General features: G+C 44.5%; 1 non-coding gene across 1 annotated transcript; it reads right to left on the bottom strand.

The window, feature by feature from the left end:
- Nucleotides 1-16,471: 16,471 nt before the first annotated feature.
- Nucleotides 16,472-16,542, bottom strand: trnav-cac (transfer RNA valine (anticodon CAC)). The gene has a single exon. It is a non-coding gene; the product is annotated as a tRNA-Val (tRNA).
- Between the last annotated feature and the right edge of the window lie 1,019 nt (nt 16,543-17,561).

Below are 17,561 nucleotides of genomic sequence, written 5' to 3'. Positions count from 1 at the left end.
CGTGTTGCGTGTTAATAACCTGAATAAATTAGTTTTCACGGAGTCCCGGCATTTTGGGGATGGATTTGCTGGGCGTGCTGTGTAGCGTTGGTGAGAGTATCGCCTCCCTAAAATATGAACCATATTCAGATTTAATTAGAAAGTGAATGTGGGTCATCTGTACATCATTTAAGAAAATCAATTTGAAAAGGAATACATCGTGTGCTTATTTATTAGTTTTCATAGAAGGTACTCAAATATTTAGGCGTTGATCTCTGACTTCTGTAAGGGCTGATTTCCGTAACCAGGCACATCGCGGGGTAACATCGAATATAAAGTCTACAGGATCGGGAATAGAAGATCGCCTTCTATTGCTGAGGGTTGGCTGGTCAATGGAGGAGGTTCTGGTACAACTGTGTGGCACTGCCGATCACGAAATAAATGGAACGACACAACGTAAGCTAAAATAACACAGAATCTTTTGAAACGCCTTTCCAAAATTTGTATTCTTGTACTAATTATTCAGAAAGAATATTTTCTATTCTCAATATCTGCTGAAGGTTTTGGAGGCCGTTGTGCAGCATTCGAAAAGTTTTTGCCCCTCTTTTTCGCTGTTTCAGATGATACAGCTTGGCAGATCGGGAAATATGGAATCAGGGTGTTATTGACCGTAGCTCTCTGCTGCTTTACTGAGATCCAATGTTGGGTGCAAATAGTCTGTTTTCTTTAACATTGAAATGACGCTTTTCCTAATTCAATACTGTGTTCCATCCGGCCCATTCCACGCATTCATACATTTTATTTTTTCCTCGAACTAATTATTATCAGATACAAATGAGACACTTTCAGTTACCAGCATCGGGATGTTTTAAATGACAACTTTTATTTTCTTATCAAACTTAAAGCGCGGATCTTCTACAAAATGTTGCCTGTTGAAAGACGTGTGCGAGCTGGAACTGAGTTCTACTCGGGGGAGAAAGCCTTAGACGATCTTACATTTATCTTGATCAATGCCCGGATAAGCGTCCAAGGAGACAGTATCAACGTTTTCAACTCTGCCCTGAAGTTAGTTTGGGTGGCTGCATAAATACACGTGTTTGTACAGGAACTCATGTTCGTGAGCAGAGTCCCGGTTTGAGCAGCGATATATCGGGCAGAGTAATAGTCGCGATCAAAATACATGTTTAGGCTGGCGATAAAATCGGTCACTGCCCACGGCAGCCAAAGTAGTATAAAGCTGCCCGATACACAGAAGAGTAATATGATGCCCTTTTTCCTGTTCTCCATTTCCGGGTCACGTTCAATCTTACTCTTGTCTGTTCGGAAGCTCCTCCGGGATTTGCTGGCCACTAAGATATGCCTGGCCGTCATCCCGTTACATAGAAGTATTAAACCAAATGCGCACAGCAGGTTTTGAAAGGTTTTGAATCTGCTGAACGCGACGAACCTTGGAGAGTTGACGATGTCCAATTTCGGGCGAATACCCCACGAAATATTTCCAATTATTCGTTGAGGCTGAAATGCAAACAAGAAGGGTATATTCTCCAAGCAAAGCACCGCCAGTATTACTGCTGCCAGGATTCTGGCTGTCTTCACTCTGCAGTATTTTGTTTTAAACTTCTGACAACATATGGCAGCATATCGATCACAGGTGAAGGCCACCGTGTACCACCGTGATAGTTCCAGAGTGACCGCCAGCACGTAGATCGTGGCTTTAAGGACTTCCGTATAATGCAGAAATGAACTGGACAGGCGGAATATTAAAATCTCATAGACAAGGACATTGATTAGAATGACCGATAGATCTGACACAGCCATCATCGTCATGTAGGCAGAGATGCATTTGGAAAGACCGCATTTCCCCCGGGACAGAATAATAATTGTTAACAAATTGGCTGCAACAGAAAAAAAAACAACAACAGATTAAGACATCACTGACGGAGGAAGACAGCGGAATCTTACAACTTATTTCTGAAATATGTCTGGATGTACTTCTGTTTAGTACGGTGGTCTGAGAGTAAGCATAGGCAGGACGGAAAGGCATCTTCGCAGTGTGATTTTCACCAGCTGGAAACGGGCTGACAAACAGCACGTGTAATTTACCGGGAGCCTGGGTAATGTGCCGCCCTGCAGGAGGGTAAACCAGGTTATCATTGTATGGTGAATGGTAGGCTGTGAGGTGCTCCGCATAAAAGAAACGGAGCTATAAATACAGATCCATCATTCATTTAAAGTAAAACAACGGGTAAACCGTGTGGCACAGAGATCATTTTGCACATCGGCCATCACAAATCAGGACTTTCAGCAATGGGGTTGAGTTATTGAGTTGGAGTTGTGCAATACAAAATTGAAGCCGAATTTGTAGTATTGTTTAAATTTCTACTCACCTTCGTATGGGAATTATATCAAAATTCGCGACAGACTTCAAAATATTTAGCGAAACACTACTGCTGTTGTAGTACACTTTTATTCTCGGACAGGCACGATGGAAAATACATTTCCTCCTGAGTGAAACACTACTGCTATTTCAGCGATGGCATCCCTCCGTTCTCTTTGCACCGGACATGAGGAGACTGCCTCCTGTGTCCAGAGGAATGTCTCCTCACCGGCCGTGTGGACAGGGAACGATACAGCGCCTATTGAGCAGCTTGTACAATGGACACATTGCGGCGCATCTTCGGATCATACTTCATTAAAAATAACAATGTCCTGCCGAAAAACAGTAGCTATTAGACAATGTATTAATACGACTTACCGGGTAAACCAAACACCGCTAGAACAGGGTAATAAACGTCTTTCACCTGTAGGATCGCCGGTCGACTCATGTTCGATTGCTTGAATTATCTCCCGTTGTGCAGTTCACATCAGCGTGTGACTCGGACCACGATACCCTGCTAATTTATAGGGAACACGAATTCTCCGTCACGGGTAGGCGGGTTGTGCAATGAATGACGTTACTTACAGCCAATGAACAAACAAGGGTTGATGTTCCGCTCCAGTGCCACCTGTTCCCCAGCTGATGGACTGAGCAGCTGGATCATGAAGCTCCTTCATTCACATTCCACAACAGAACACCCCCCCCCCCGAGGGAGTGACGTCAGCGCTCCCCTCGCCCGCGGAGAGCATCGCTCCAGGAGGGTCCTTTCGTTGTCCCACAGTAACTCAGTGAAGAGGTCCCGCTCCGTTCCGTAACTGCATTTGTTACACAGCGTTCTGCTGATTCCCACTGACTATAACATTACTGATGCTGCGCTTGCCTTTACTTTTCACATAATTCTTCAATAAACTTTCTCATCATGCGTCCAGTCTAATGTCAACCCGTTAGTCTTTGTCTAACCTTACAGGCTGTGATTCCTTCCTGAATGTGACGTCATTGAAACCAAACAATTGATGCAGCATCCCGGCAATGGGGTAGTGACGCGACTCTGACGTCACTGATGATATATTCTGTTACAGCTGGTGGAGAGTCACTGTTATATATGAAATGGTTACTCCAAACAAGCAGATATAAATCACCTCCATCAGCACTGAAAACGCTGATATTTAAGCGTTTAGAGCCGCCTGTGCTTTCACATTACTTCGGTGTGGGTCCCGAAGCCGCTTGTTCCGATGAAACTTCTCAGACTTCGTCGGAGAGATTACAAAGTTGCCCCTTCACTGGGCAATCGATATTACCAATGAAATAGAAGAGGATGTCACTGAGGCTTTCTTTCCGTGAGCAGAGATTAGTATGACCCGAGTATTTTCTACGATATTCAGGGTTTAAAGAGCCATGTGGAAGATTGTCTTACACCTTTCATCTACAAAGTATATGGGTGATAAGGAACTTCCTACATCACGCACTGTTGGAGGTAGGGAGACACTGAATGTTGTTTTTTTTTGTTATGATCTCATAAAATGTTATATACAAAGTTACCGGCTCAGTGCTGGGACCGGGGATTAATGTGCTTGAGCGGAGCAACGTCGGCGCCTCAGAAGGTGCCAGACTACAAGTTTGAGTGGTGATGCACACTGAACACTATCAGTGATCCCCACTCCTGAAAAGTACATTTTGTAAATTAGATAAATTCGCGCAGTGTGGTAATGAACTACAGTGCGTATGTGCGCTGGCAGGTATGTGATACGAAATGAGAGTACGCCAACAACCATGCAGAACGACCACTGCTCGTGAGATAATGTCCACAGTTCATCAATGTACACATGCGTATGCCGGAGTACATCGAAATTAGGTCGATGATGTATGATATTCTGTCTGCCTTCGGGGCTGAGGTAAAGCAAATGTCAGGTCCATCTCAGTGCCAGTGTTATTTAAATTAAGCAATTTTCTACAAACATATCAGATAGTTTTGTAAATCAGCACGTTCGCCAATTTGAGCATCGGCCACTCTCAATGTCCTTCATCATTCCAATAGATTCAAAGTCTGTTACAATTGCGAAGACTTCAATTTTAAGGAAATATGCAGGGAAGATACTAACATGCATTGTGAACTGGCTGACGGACAGAAGGCAGCAGTGGCTGGCTGCCAGTGATTAGTGGTGTTCCTCAGAGGTCAATATTGGGAACGCTACTTTATAAACTTCTGTCAATGATTTGGATAATGGAATTGATGGCTTTGTGGTAAGGTTTACAGATGATACAAAGATCGCAGGAGGGGTAGGTAGTGCCCAGGAAGCAATGCGATTGCAGCAGAACTTAGACAAATTGCAAGAGTGGGCAAACATTGGGCTGATGGAATACTGTGTGGAGAAAAGAATGGTCATCATTTTATTAAAAGGAACAATAGCGCGAACTGTTATCAAAATTTGGGAAAAATTCAAACTTCAGGATGCAGACGAACTTAGGCGTCCCCGTGCAAGACTTGCAGAAGGTGAAGCTGCGGGCTGAGTTTGTGGTAAAGAAGGGAAATGCAATGCCAGCATTTACTTCAGGTGGAACAGGATATACAAGCAAGGAGATGATGCTGAGCCTTTATAAGTCAGTAGTCAGGTCGCACTTGGAGTGACGTCATCAGCTATGAGCCCCAGATCTCAGAAAGGATCTGTTGTTATTGGAGAGTCGAGACCTCATTCACGAGAATGATTCCGGGAAGGACTGGACTGGCATATGGAGAGCGTTCGGCAGCTTTGGGTGTGTATTCACTGGAATTTAGAAGCATACACTGGGATCACACTGAAACCTAACGTACTTTGAATTGACTAGATAGGGTGGATGTGGAGGAGATGTTTCCTATAGTGGGGGCACCCAGACGAGGGGACATCCCCAAAATTGATGGACCACCATTTGGAACAGAGGCAAAGAGGATTTTCTTTATCTGGAGAATAGTGCCTCTGTGGAGAGCTCAGCCACAGACTGAGGTGGAAGACAAGTCCGTGGGTATATTTTAGACAGAAGTTGATCGCTTCCTGATAGCCCAGAGCGACGAAGGATGTGATGAGAAGGCAGATTTATAGAGTGGTGTGGAATCCGGGTTCACCCATGATGAAATGGAGAAGCAGACACGATGGGCTGAAGGGCCTAATTATGCTGATGGTCTTATGGTCTAAAGATCGCGTCAGAGTGAAATATCGAAATTGTCCAACACTCAAGTCCAATTTAAAGCTGAAGTTCAGATATATTTTTATTGATCTCTACACATGTATGCAGCGAAACGAAACAGGGACCAAGGTGCAAAACACAGAACATATATCACATACAGCATATAAATTAATATCAAAGCAATACAATAATATTAACAGGTAGAATATGCCGTAGATATACAGGTTGACATAAAGTTCATATACGACAGGTAGTTTTGTTGCGGATAAATCTCAGGACCAGCAGACAGAACAAATCAGGCCGACTCAGAGAATCGTTTTAGCCTAAAGGACTTTATTTATACGTGATATCACGGAGAGCCTCTTTACCTAAGAGCGGTGCTTGGGGGTTCTGTTTGTCTTGCAGACCCGCTTCATTATATAGACACAGAGTACGTGACCAAAAGCACTTAACAGGAGCATTGCTTGACTTTGAACTTAGGAGTAGATTTCAACGAACAACGTGACTTTGATCTTAGAACGAGATTGCAACAAACAAGAGCTTTACGTAAATGCGGGGTCACAGCATCTTCCTTGGAAGGACTTTAGCTGAATTCCAAGACCTGCAAAGACGTTAGCTAAATTTTAAGAGCATTCACAAGCGATTAGGTTAACCCCTACATATCCAAAGAGTCTTACATTCTTCCACAATTCCCTCGTTATTGATCCTTTCAGATCAGAACTCCTCTTCTTCCTCATAGCAGGTCCATATCCGTCCGGGAAGGGTATTGTTTTGCCATGATGTACCTCCTCTGCCCACCAGTTTCGCTTACTGCGCAATTCTCTCACCATCTGGGGTATCATAGGGTCATTTTCAGGCCCGAGTAAGGCTCTTTTCATTAAATGGTCAAAATATAATCGTAATGCTCCACATACTCAGCACCCTAAAGCACATAATATGCCACTATAATTATCCGATGGGTAATCCACCTTCCCCTGCCAGAAAAAACATCCCTCTACTATTTCCCACCATTTCGTCCCAAAATTCTTAAGCTGCTTCCCTATCTTCCTAATCTCCTTAATCTTTCCCACTATGTGTTGACTGAGGTCAGTTATGTTTTCTGAGGCATCGGGAATAAAAGTACTATATTCCTGCCCTACCGCGGCTCATGTCCCTCCTTTTTCAGCTCAGAGCAGGTCCAGGGTCATTCTATTTTAGAAGGCTACCATTCCAAGGGCAACTACCTCTGCTGTTAGGTCTTTCACTTGGGTCACTTTCACTACGTCAGGTAGGGCATCAGCAGTGCCATTGGCCAATTTCTCTAGAGCGGTTGCCATATTAATCATTTCTCGCGAATTACGGGCCACACCATATGAGGGAAATACTATCATCCAAAACCTTTCACTTTCAGTCATCCCTCGCTTACTTCGCCTTCAATGAGGATGTTGCGATATATCTTTTATAGGATGCATGGAAGGCAATATATAGGCCAGATAACAGCAGCTCGTCCAGTTGCCTGGGGACACATTCCCACTTTCGCCTGGCGGCCTTGGAAGCCAAGGACAAGCTCTTTCCCCACATACCCAGTAAGTCCCATTAGGAGTAAGCGGAGGAGGACACACTCTCCGTTCAGTACAAGAACTATGACCCAAAAATCTCCCATCTCCCCCCGCCGTATTGCAATAACAAATTCTATTCACAGTTTTCTGTGTAATTACTAACTCGAAGGAGCGCATTCTTTTTCCCTCCGTCGGGGTAGGGAGGTACCATCCACAATCCCCTTCGCTGAAATCACAGTCCTTCTGCCAATCTCTCTCTAAAGCTGGAATAGGATGTGTCAAATAGTTTCATAAGTTGCACAGAAAGCTTTTTGCTCCGTTCATGGGGACCCCTTCCAGGGATGGGCGGCATGCTGAGGTATCTTTACACACACCCAACAAGAGTCCAACTCTTCACCTTAATGACTGGCATAAGTGTGATATAAAGACGAAGAGGTATTTCTGGACAAGGCCACACTGACTCCCCGCAGTATCAGTCCCCATAAATGCATCTGGCTTGTCAGCTCCAAGCTTTCTTGTCTTCCAACTCCTGGTGCCGTTTGCACCTAGTAGCGTGAATCCATTCTCCATTTCTTTCAACCTTCACCGCGGTTCGGGATACTATCAGCACTGTGTGAGGAACCTTCCACCTAGGAGAAAGAGAGAGCTTTTTTAGTTCCTTTACATATACCCCATCACCGGGTTGGAAAGCATGCATAATCTCGCTTCACACAGGAGTCTGCGCCTGTCGCACTCTCTCATGCAGGTCAGCTGCCGTTTTGCACAATGCTTGCGCATGCGCTGGGGTCTGTTCATCATTCCAGAACCGGGACAGTCTCTCGGTGGTGACAGGGTATAGACAAAGTGAACGAAAGCAGGCTTTTTCCACTGAGGCCAGGGGAGAAAAAAATACAAAGGTCATGGGTTAACGGTGAAGGGGGAAAATTTAAAGGGAACATGGGTGGGGGCTTCTTCACACAGAGAGTGGTGGAAGTGTTGAATGAGCTGCCAGATGAAGTGGTGAATGTGGGCTCACTTTTAACATTTAAGAAAAACTTGGACAGGTATGTGGATGAGAGGGGCTTGGAGGAACAAGGCCCAGGTGCAGGTCAGTGGGACTAGGCAGAAAAATGGTTCGACACAGCCAAGTAGGGCCAAAAGGTCTGTTTCTGTGCTGCAATGTTCTATGGTTTGTAATTCTCACAGATTTGTTCTCCCCGACTGAGGAATGCAGCCTGCCTTTTTAACGGGTTAGGGGCTTCAACCACAATATCCCGGGCCTCAGAGGGAGTCCAGGGTTTGAGTATGGGTACGTCTCCAATCATTATTTTTGGCGCTTGCAGTATCTGCGAGTCTGGCACAGGCTGCGATTCCCCGCCACGGCGCGTTCGCAAGCGCGTGCTGACTTTAGATCCAGTCGCCCCATCCCTTCCACCCCCTGTCTCAACCTCTAACACCCGTCCCCCTACAGCTCCTTCTTCTCTTTCAGTTTGGGTGAGTTGGTGCTACTTGGCCACCACCATCCATTTTTCAAAACGTCCCATCATGCTCAAAATCCCAATTAGGGTCCCCATTCCAGTTAGCTTTTACATCCCACTAACTCTGAATCAGGGGGATCTTAAATCTGCCCCATAGGGCCAGCCTCCTTGAGAACACCCATAGAGATCACTGCTAAAGTTTACAGCCTACCGTTTATCCCCGGTTCCTCTTACTACGGTGTCCGCTGGCGACCCTGGGGGCACCAGAGTGTTTCTTACCTGCTGCCGGGTCTTTTTCACAGTCTTCATTCGTTTTTCCACCTTCTCTCTTGCTTTCAAGGTCTTTCCTTGCGTTCCCAGCCGTCGAGGTTTCGCCGCAGGAGCAGCCGAAGACGCTCGACTGCTGGCACTTCCCATTTTATGCTAAAGAGAGCAACTATACCGAGCGTTTGTATTATGCCACACGGAATCATATGGAGAGCGCTCACCGGTATGTTTCCTCTGTCTTTCCACAGGACTCTGAGTTCGGTTATGGAATTGATCGGAGCTACCTTGGTACCCACACGTAATCATATCGAGAGCGCTCACCGGTGTGTTTCCTCTGTTTTTCCACAGGTCTCTGAGTTCAGTTACGGAATTGATCGGAGCTACCTTGGTACCAATACGAGCACCCCTTGCCGTCCACCTTTCAGCTATGACTCAGGGCACCAGTCTCCCCCTTTCAGCTAGAAGACTGATTTCCCTTCCCAACTTGGTCGGCGCCTTTTAGTCTTGCTTTTCCTTTTCCGCTTAGGGTTCCTTTTCTGGATCCCGCTCTTCCAGCCTCCCCCTTTCAGCTGGGAGACTAAATTGAGGATCCCATCCACGTCGCCAATCTGTTGCAGATAAATCTCTGGAGCAGCAGACAGAACAAATCAGGCAGACTCAGAGAAATGTTTCAGACTAAAGGACCTTATTATACATGATATCACAGAGAGCCTCTGCACCTGAGAGCGGTGTGTAGGGGCTCTGCTTAGCTTGTAGACACGCTTCATTATATAGACACAGAGTATGTAACTAAAAACACTTAACAAGAACATTGCTTGACTTTGAACTTAGACCGAGATTACAATATTTTGGCTGCATTCCACCCGGCGCTGCAAACCCCTTCTTGCTGATTTTAGCTAAATCTCAGGAACATTCACAATCCCTATATATCCAAAGAGTCTTAAGTTCTTCGATAGTGTGTTTTTAAAAGTTACGGCAATAATGAAAGAATTTCCCATTCGGGATCACTAATAATAGGGATCCGTTAGTCTCGTACGACCATGGATTTGCGCCTTAGAAGGTTTTTCCGGGGCGCAGGCCTGGGCAGGTTTGTATGAGAGACCGACTGTTGCCCAAGCTGCAAGCCTTCCCCTCTCCACGCCACCGATGTTGTCCAAACGAAGGGCACTAGGACCCAAGCAGCTTGGCACCGGTGTCGTCACAGAGCAATGTGTTGTTAAGTGCCTTGCTCAAGGACACAAACATGCTGCCTCAGCTGAGGCTCGAACCAGTGACCTTCAGGTTGCTAGTCCGATGACTTATCCACTAGGCCACGCGGGATCACTAAATTATTATTACTATTCTATTATTATTATTATTATTATTATTATTATTATTATTATTATTATTATTATTATTATTAGCTGCAATTACGCTGTATTAAGTGTGAAGACACGTTTTTGCAATCAGGCGAATTTTAAATTTTTCGGTTGAATTAATTTACTAACGTGCCACAACTTAGTTAAAACAAAACTTGTCAATAAATGTATTTTCAGCTGTACTGAGCAAATGACAGGCTCTTCCGTATTGTATGCCTCAATGTACCTGGGTTGAGGGGTTGAACGGCTTTAAGTTGATCGGCATAAACATCACCGGGGAACACACGTGGTCTGTACATACTGGCTATGCGCCTCTTTCACCTCAGACGGTTGGAGAAATTTGGCGTGGGCCCCAGATCCTAAGAACTTTCATTAGAGGCACATTTGGGAGCATCCTGACTGGCTGCATCACTGGCACTTTTGGGAACTGTACTTCCCTCAATTTCAGGACCCTGCAGAGAGCTCTGCGGACAGTCCAGCACATCTGTAGATGTGTACTTCTCACTATTTAGGACACTTACAGAGACAACTGTGTATAAAGCGTCCGAAAGACCATTCCAGTCCCGAGTCAACCCAATCACAAACTGATCCAGCTTCTACCATCCGGGAAACGGTACAGCAGCATAAAAGCCAGGACGAATGGGCTCCAGGACAGCTTCTTCCACCAGGACATCTGACTGTTAATTTACGCTAACACAACAGTATATCTATGTTATATTAACTATACAGTTGTACATATATTTATTATAACTTACTATAAAGTTGCGCATTGTACATTTAGACCGAGATATAACGTAAGGATTTTTGCTCCTTGTGTATGTGAAGAGTGTAATAAAGTTAAGTCAGTCTAATAAAGAATATTTAAATGTCCTTTTTTATACCTCCGTTTTAAAATGCTTGATTCATGGAAAATGTGTCATATCTTACAATGTAGTTGTGTTTGGATATAAAGTAGTTAAAAATGGACCAGGAGATTTGCACACCTGCCCACGGCTCTTTGCACAACTGAAAACACAAGTTCTCGGGTTTAAACTGCACGGGATCAATACTTTTAACTCAGCACGATCAGAGTGTCTGAGTTCCCTACAAAAGATAGTTCCATTCTCCTGTGGTTGGGGCAAATCGCCCGAGGCCTTCCTTACCCATGCCCAGGAATTCTGGTAACCATGGCAGCCAAGGAAATTAGAACTGGAATATGAAAACAAACGTGTGAATCAGAAGCAGGGGTTGCAAGTGATCGGAAAGACACTCATAGCAATAAAACACAAATGGTTGAAGAGCTGACGAGGTGGCCGCAAAGTTAAGGCGATGAACTGCTAATCCGTTGTGTTTTGCACGCGTGGGTTCGAATCCAATCCTAGTCGAGGCAGGTTTATCTGGGGGATGAAATATTGAAGTTATCACTTATTAGAATTCCGAGCCTTCACCTTTTGTCACACAGAGTGCTTGGCTGGGAATCATGAAAATCAACGTTTTTCTATTAACGTTTGTTAATAATTTGGCCATAATACCAGACGATATAGATGCAGAATTCAGCCATTCCGTCCGTTCCATCATGGCTGATATATTTTCTCTCAATGCCATTCTCCTGCCTTCTCGCCGTCACCTCTGACACGCCTCATAATCAAATACTTGTCTATCTCCGCTTAAGAATAGGATTGGAGAGGTAATGTTACAGCTTTATAAGACCCTGGTTTCATCCCACTTGGAGTACTGTACACAGTTCTGATCACCTCACTACACGAAGGATGCTGAAACTTTTGAAAGGGTGCAGAGGAGATTTACAAGGATGTTACCTCAATGGGAGTGTATGCCTTATAAGAATAGGTTGAGTGAACTCGGCATTTTCTCCTTGGAGCGATGGAGCATGACAGGTGACCTGATAGAGGTGTATAAGAGGATGAGATGCATTGATCATGTGGATAGTCAGAGGCTCTTTTCCAGGGCTGAAATGGCTAGCACGAGAAGGCACAGTTTCCAGGTGCTTGGGAGTAGGGACAAAGGAGATGTCAGGTTTAGGGGTTTTTTTTCGCAGAGAGTAGTGAGTGCGTGGAATGGGTTGTCGGCGACGATGGTGGGGGTGGATATAAAAGGGTATTTTAACAGCCTCCTGGACAGGTACATGAAGCTTAGAAAAATAGAGGGCTATATATAGCCACAGGTAATTTCTAAATTATACACATGTTCGGCTCAGGTGTGTGGGGTGATGGGCCTGTATTATTCTGTAGGATTTATAAGTTTCTAAAATATTACCAACTGAGTTGACTCCACAGATATCCCCGCAATGAAATCCACATATCCATAACCTTCTGGGGACACAACTTCCTCCTTATCCATGTCCTAAAGGGCGTCCTAATATTCTGAGGTTGTGCTCTGTTGACTCTAAACTCACCCACAATTGGAATCATCCTTTCCATGTCCAGTCTACCTGGGCCTTTCAGTATTTGATAGTTTTCAAAGAAAACCCTGACTCCTTTTTCTAATCTCCAACGAGTACAGGGGCAGAGTCATAAAACGATCATCATATATCAAAGCTTTCTTTCCGGGATCATTCTCGTCACCCTCCTCTGGACCCTTTCCAATGCCGTGGCATCAGTTCTTAGATAAGGGACACATACTGTTCATCTTGTTCCCGGCGCGGTCTGACCAATGCATTATACAGACTCAACATTACAGCCTCACTCTTGTACTCTGGTTCTCTCCAAATGAATGTTGGCATTGCATTTGTCGTCCTTACTACCAACTCAGCCTGTGTTTACCCTTTCGGCAATCCTGCACAGGGTCTCCCAGTTGTCTTTGCACCTTCGATATATGAATTTGTTTCCCATTTAGAATCTTGTCTACGCCTTCAACAAAGTGTACAGTCGGACATCATTATCCGCGGATTCCGCATGCGCGGATTCAACCAACCGTGGATCGAGAAAACCCTGAAGATCTCTCTCCAGCACTCGTTGTTTGAGCATGTACAGACTACTTTTTCTTGTCATTATTCCCTAAGCAATGTAGTATACCAACTATTTACATTGTATTAGGTATGAAAAGTAATCTAGAGATGATTTAAAAGTACAGGCAGTTCCTGGGTTATGAGGGAGTTCCGTTCTTGAGTCCGTTTTTAAAACGGATTTGAAGTCGGAACAGGCAAATCGGTTTATTAAGCGTCAGTTAGTCAAACGTTTATAGTATATATTTTACCTTTCTATGCATATAAAACACTTAAGAAATATTCTATTTTAAATTCATCAGTCCGTAGGACTTGATTCCAAAATGCATCAGGCTTGTTTCGATGTTCTTTTTGAAACGTCTGACGCTGAATTTTGTGGTGAGGACGCGGGAAAGGTTTTCTTCTGATCACTCTTCCATGACGGTTATATTTGTGCAGGTGTCGCTGCAGAGTAGAACAGTACACCACCACTCCAGAGGCTACTCCATCTTCCTGAAGGTCTCTTGTAGTCAAACGGGGGTTTTGTTTTGCCTTTGTAGCAATCCTACGAGCAGTTCTCTCGGAAAGTTTTCTTGGTGTTCCAGACCGCTCCTGTTAACTGACATTTATTAATTACATTACGAACTGAGGAAACGGCTACCTGAAAACTCTTTGCTATCTTCATATAGCCTTCTCTTGTTTTGGGGCATCATTTATTTATTTTCTAAGCAGCTGCCAGGAGGAGCCCATGGAAATTCTGCACTCTTTTTTCTCCAAACACACCTTTCCTCATTGCAGCCAAAAATAAAATTTCTATTTTAACTTCATCAGTCCACCGGACTTGTTTCAAAAATGCATCAGGCTTGTTTAGAAGTTCCTTTGCAAACTTCTGATGCTGAATTTTGTGGTGAGGACGCAGGAAAAGTTTTCTTCTGATGACTCTTCCATGAAGGTCATATTTGTGCAGGTATCACTGCACAGTAGAACAGTGAACCACCACTCCAGAGGCTGCTAAATCTTCTTGAAGGTCTCTTGCAGTCAAACGGGGGTTTTGTTTTGTTTTGCCTTTCCTGCAATCCTACCAGCGGTTCTCTCCGAAAGTTTTCTTGGTCTTCCAGACATCAACTTGACCTCCACCGTTCCTGTTAACTGCCATTTCTTAATGACATTACGAACTGAGGAACCAGTTACCTGACAACGCTTTGCTATCTTCTTATAGCCTTCTCCTGCTATGTGGGCATCAATTATTTTAACTTTCAGAGTGCTAGGCAGCTGCTTAGAGGAGCCCATGGTTGCTGATTGTTGGGACAACCTTTGAGGAGTCAGGGTATTTATGAAGCTTTGAAATTTCCATCACCTGGCCTTTCCTAACGACGACTGTAAACACGCCAGAGCCCTCACAAGCTCATAAAGGTCTGAGACACTGGTAAAGCTTATCTGAGATCTCAAATCTCTTGGGGTGCCCAAGCTTTTGCTTGGTGCTCCTTTTATTCTCTTTCACTCTGAAATTGTACAAAACGAAAATAATACACTAATCTTGTTTAAAATGGAGAAAAAGAATGTTTCATCTTTAACTTTATGATTTGGAGATGAGTTCGGCTTCTACTCACTGAACTATTCACAGAAACAGAAACTTTGACCAGGGCTGCCCGAACATTTGCATGTCACTGTACATGAGGCGGTGGAATAGCGGCACAAGATCCGGACCGAAGAAGCACAAAACCTCAAATGTTGCCATGGAATTTTACACGCAAACTCGTGACTGCTGAGCAAGACAAATTACCACTGTCAATATACCATCCATCTGTTCATTAACGTCCAATGGCGAGGTGTTATTTTTCAACTGGACTCCACTGATATCCCAGGATACATTTTCACTGATCACTTTTCAGTGGCATACATTTCAAACATTTCACATCACTGCGGGGATCCTGGAGTAAAGCATCACTGGTCATTACGTTGCCGAAATGTTAACCAATATAATTGTGGTCGGTTTGATTAGAATGACCGGCCGTAAGGTTTTAATAAGGTGATAGAGTTAAGAGTGTAACCGGGGAAAGATCGGGAGTTATTTCGGTGTAATTCTAAACGTTGAGTCAGGGCCAGAGCGTATTCCGAGATAAGTATTTATTCCTGATGTTCACATTGCGGAAGAAGCTCCATGGCCAGTTACTGACCCTTATGCAGGCGCGGGATATTTCGCCCATGCTTTAATTTTACATGGAATCACAACAAATTCGATCTATTGAAAAGGACCGTGATCCCAACTCTATACCGATATGCGATCTCCCACCGTCACCTCGTTTCAAAACTAAACAGTATCCAGTTTTCCTGTTCTACATTACCGTTATTATACAGGAAGGTTTTAACCATACTTTTCGACATTCCCGCAGAACTGCGATGTCAGCGTTGTGATCAGTCCTTCCTCCCTGGTCCTTTAACTGGAATGGAATGTGCGATACCAATGGTAAGACACTTGGCTTCTGTCTGCGCTGCAATATCATCGGAAGATCGCTGGTTCGAGACCTGAAAATATTAGGTGTTGATGTTACCAACTGTTTCCACCGCGGCTTAAACTGTACGAAGCACAAATATTTGCGCGGCTGACGTGGGGTGGCTGTGGTGCTGCTCGCGACAGAGCCAACAAAGAGAAGCAGAGAGATTGAATGCGTGTGTGTGTGTGTGTGTGAGAGAGAGAGAGAGAGAGAGAGAGAGAGAGAGAGAGAGAGAGAGAGAGAGAGAGAGAGAGAGAGAGAGAGAGAGAGAGAGAGAGAGAGAGAGAGAGAGAGGGAGAGAGAGAGGGAGAGAGAGAGGGAGAGAGAGAGAGAGAGAGAGAGAGAGAGAGAGAGAGAGAGAGAGAGAGAGAGAGAGAGAGAGAGAGAGAGAGAGAGAGAGAGAGAGAGAGTCAGACGGAATGGTGGAACCTAGAAGACTGTGGTGGAGAATTTGACCAGAGAGACTGTATGGTGGGACTAGGAAGGAGTGGAATACAGGAGGAGGAAAAAGAAAGCGATTTAACATTTTAAAGTAGTTTTGAAATTTTGCAGCACACGGTTATTCTTCCTGATGTTTGTCTGGATGGGAACATTTGAGATGCGAGCTCCGTTGAAACCACAGTGCATCCTCATGCGACAATACATGGCAATGGGTTTGAAGGCTGCTTCTCCCGTTACGCAATGTACGTTATCTACGAACCTCCTCAGGTTTAAATCCGTTTATATTCTCCTGGAAATTATATATAATTTCTATTAATTCTTCTTTCTTTAATTTACCTTTGCCAGGTTTGAAATACAATGCGCTACTGCTAGAAAAGCGAATGTTCATTATATTTACACCTGGATGCCCATGACAGTAAACTTGAACACAAACTGAAAAATTGAGTCTCAAGTTCATTTGAAGCACTGAAGCCCAAACAATGTTTCTGCCCAGGATTGAACTGGGGACCTTTCGCGTGTGAAGCGAATGTGATAACCACTACACCCACTACACCACAGAAGAGGACATCGGTTAAGGGTGAAGGGCGACAGTTTAAAGGGATCATTGGGAGGGGGGGTTCTTCACACAAAGAGTGGTGGGAGTGTGGAATGAGCTGCCAGATGAAATAATAAATACGGGCTCACTTTTAACATTTAATTAAACCTTGGATAGGTACATGGATGCGAGGTGTATGGAGGGATATGTGCCAGGTGCAGGTCAATGGGACAAGGCAGAAAAATGGTTCAGCACAGCCAAAAAGGTTCGAAAGGCCTGTTTTTGTGCTGTGATGTTCGATGGTTCTCTGGTTATGCGCCATATACAGAGATATGCATTAACAATTTCCTGTCGAGTGTTGATTAAGGCGCGACATGTGGCTGTCAATTGAACTGTGTTGTATTAATAGGCAAGGAATTAAAACACCTTCTGTACTCTAGCTTCTAGTAGTCTCCACAGGGTGGCGCTCGGGCTCACGTGCTCAATTTAACAGTGCCTTTAAGCTTTCTCACCCGTCTGCCTCGTCCGTTCTCTTCACCTCAGTTTACAAGTTAATTGAAGGAAGTGAGTGAACCACGTGCCGATACATTTATATACAACAGGACGCGTTACAAGCCAGGGTTACTTGTGAGATGATGCCAGCTGTACAGTAACGAATCACGGCTAATCATCCCACCGAGTCCGCACTGACACCAGACACACCATCACACTGATATTTCATTAATGATCACCATCCAATCTGTTCGGTCGGATCGCAACCAGACCAAAACATCAACGGCCAATTAAACAACTATTGTGAAGGAAAATTATATCGGTAACAACAGCCTTCAGGAAGGGAGCGGCAAGTCGATCGGCTCTGAGGTCACAGTGGAGTGATCACTCTCCAGCCGGAAGGACATCAGCAGAAACGAAGGAATTGTCGTCTTTTTAACAGAGGCTTGGTGAACTCCGAATATGTGAGAATTATTTTATAATTCGGTACAGACGAATGCAGATTCATGTTGAGAGAGGGGGAGAAAGATGTCAGCATCTCCA

Source organism: Hemitrygon akajei, unplaced genomic scaffold, assembly GCF_048418815.1.
Source record: "Hemitrygon akajei unplaced genomic scaffold, sHemAka1.3 Scf000188, whole genome shotgun sequence".
NCBI classification, from domain to species: Eukaryota; Metazoa; Chordata; class Chondrichthyes; order Myliobatiformes; family Dasyatidae; genus Hemitrygon; species Hemitrygon akajei.
The sequence above is the reverse complement of the archived record's forward strand: the minus strand, read 5'-3'. Positions and strand labels throughout refer to the sequence as shown.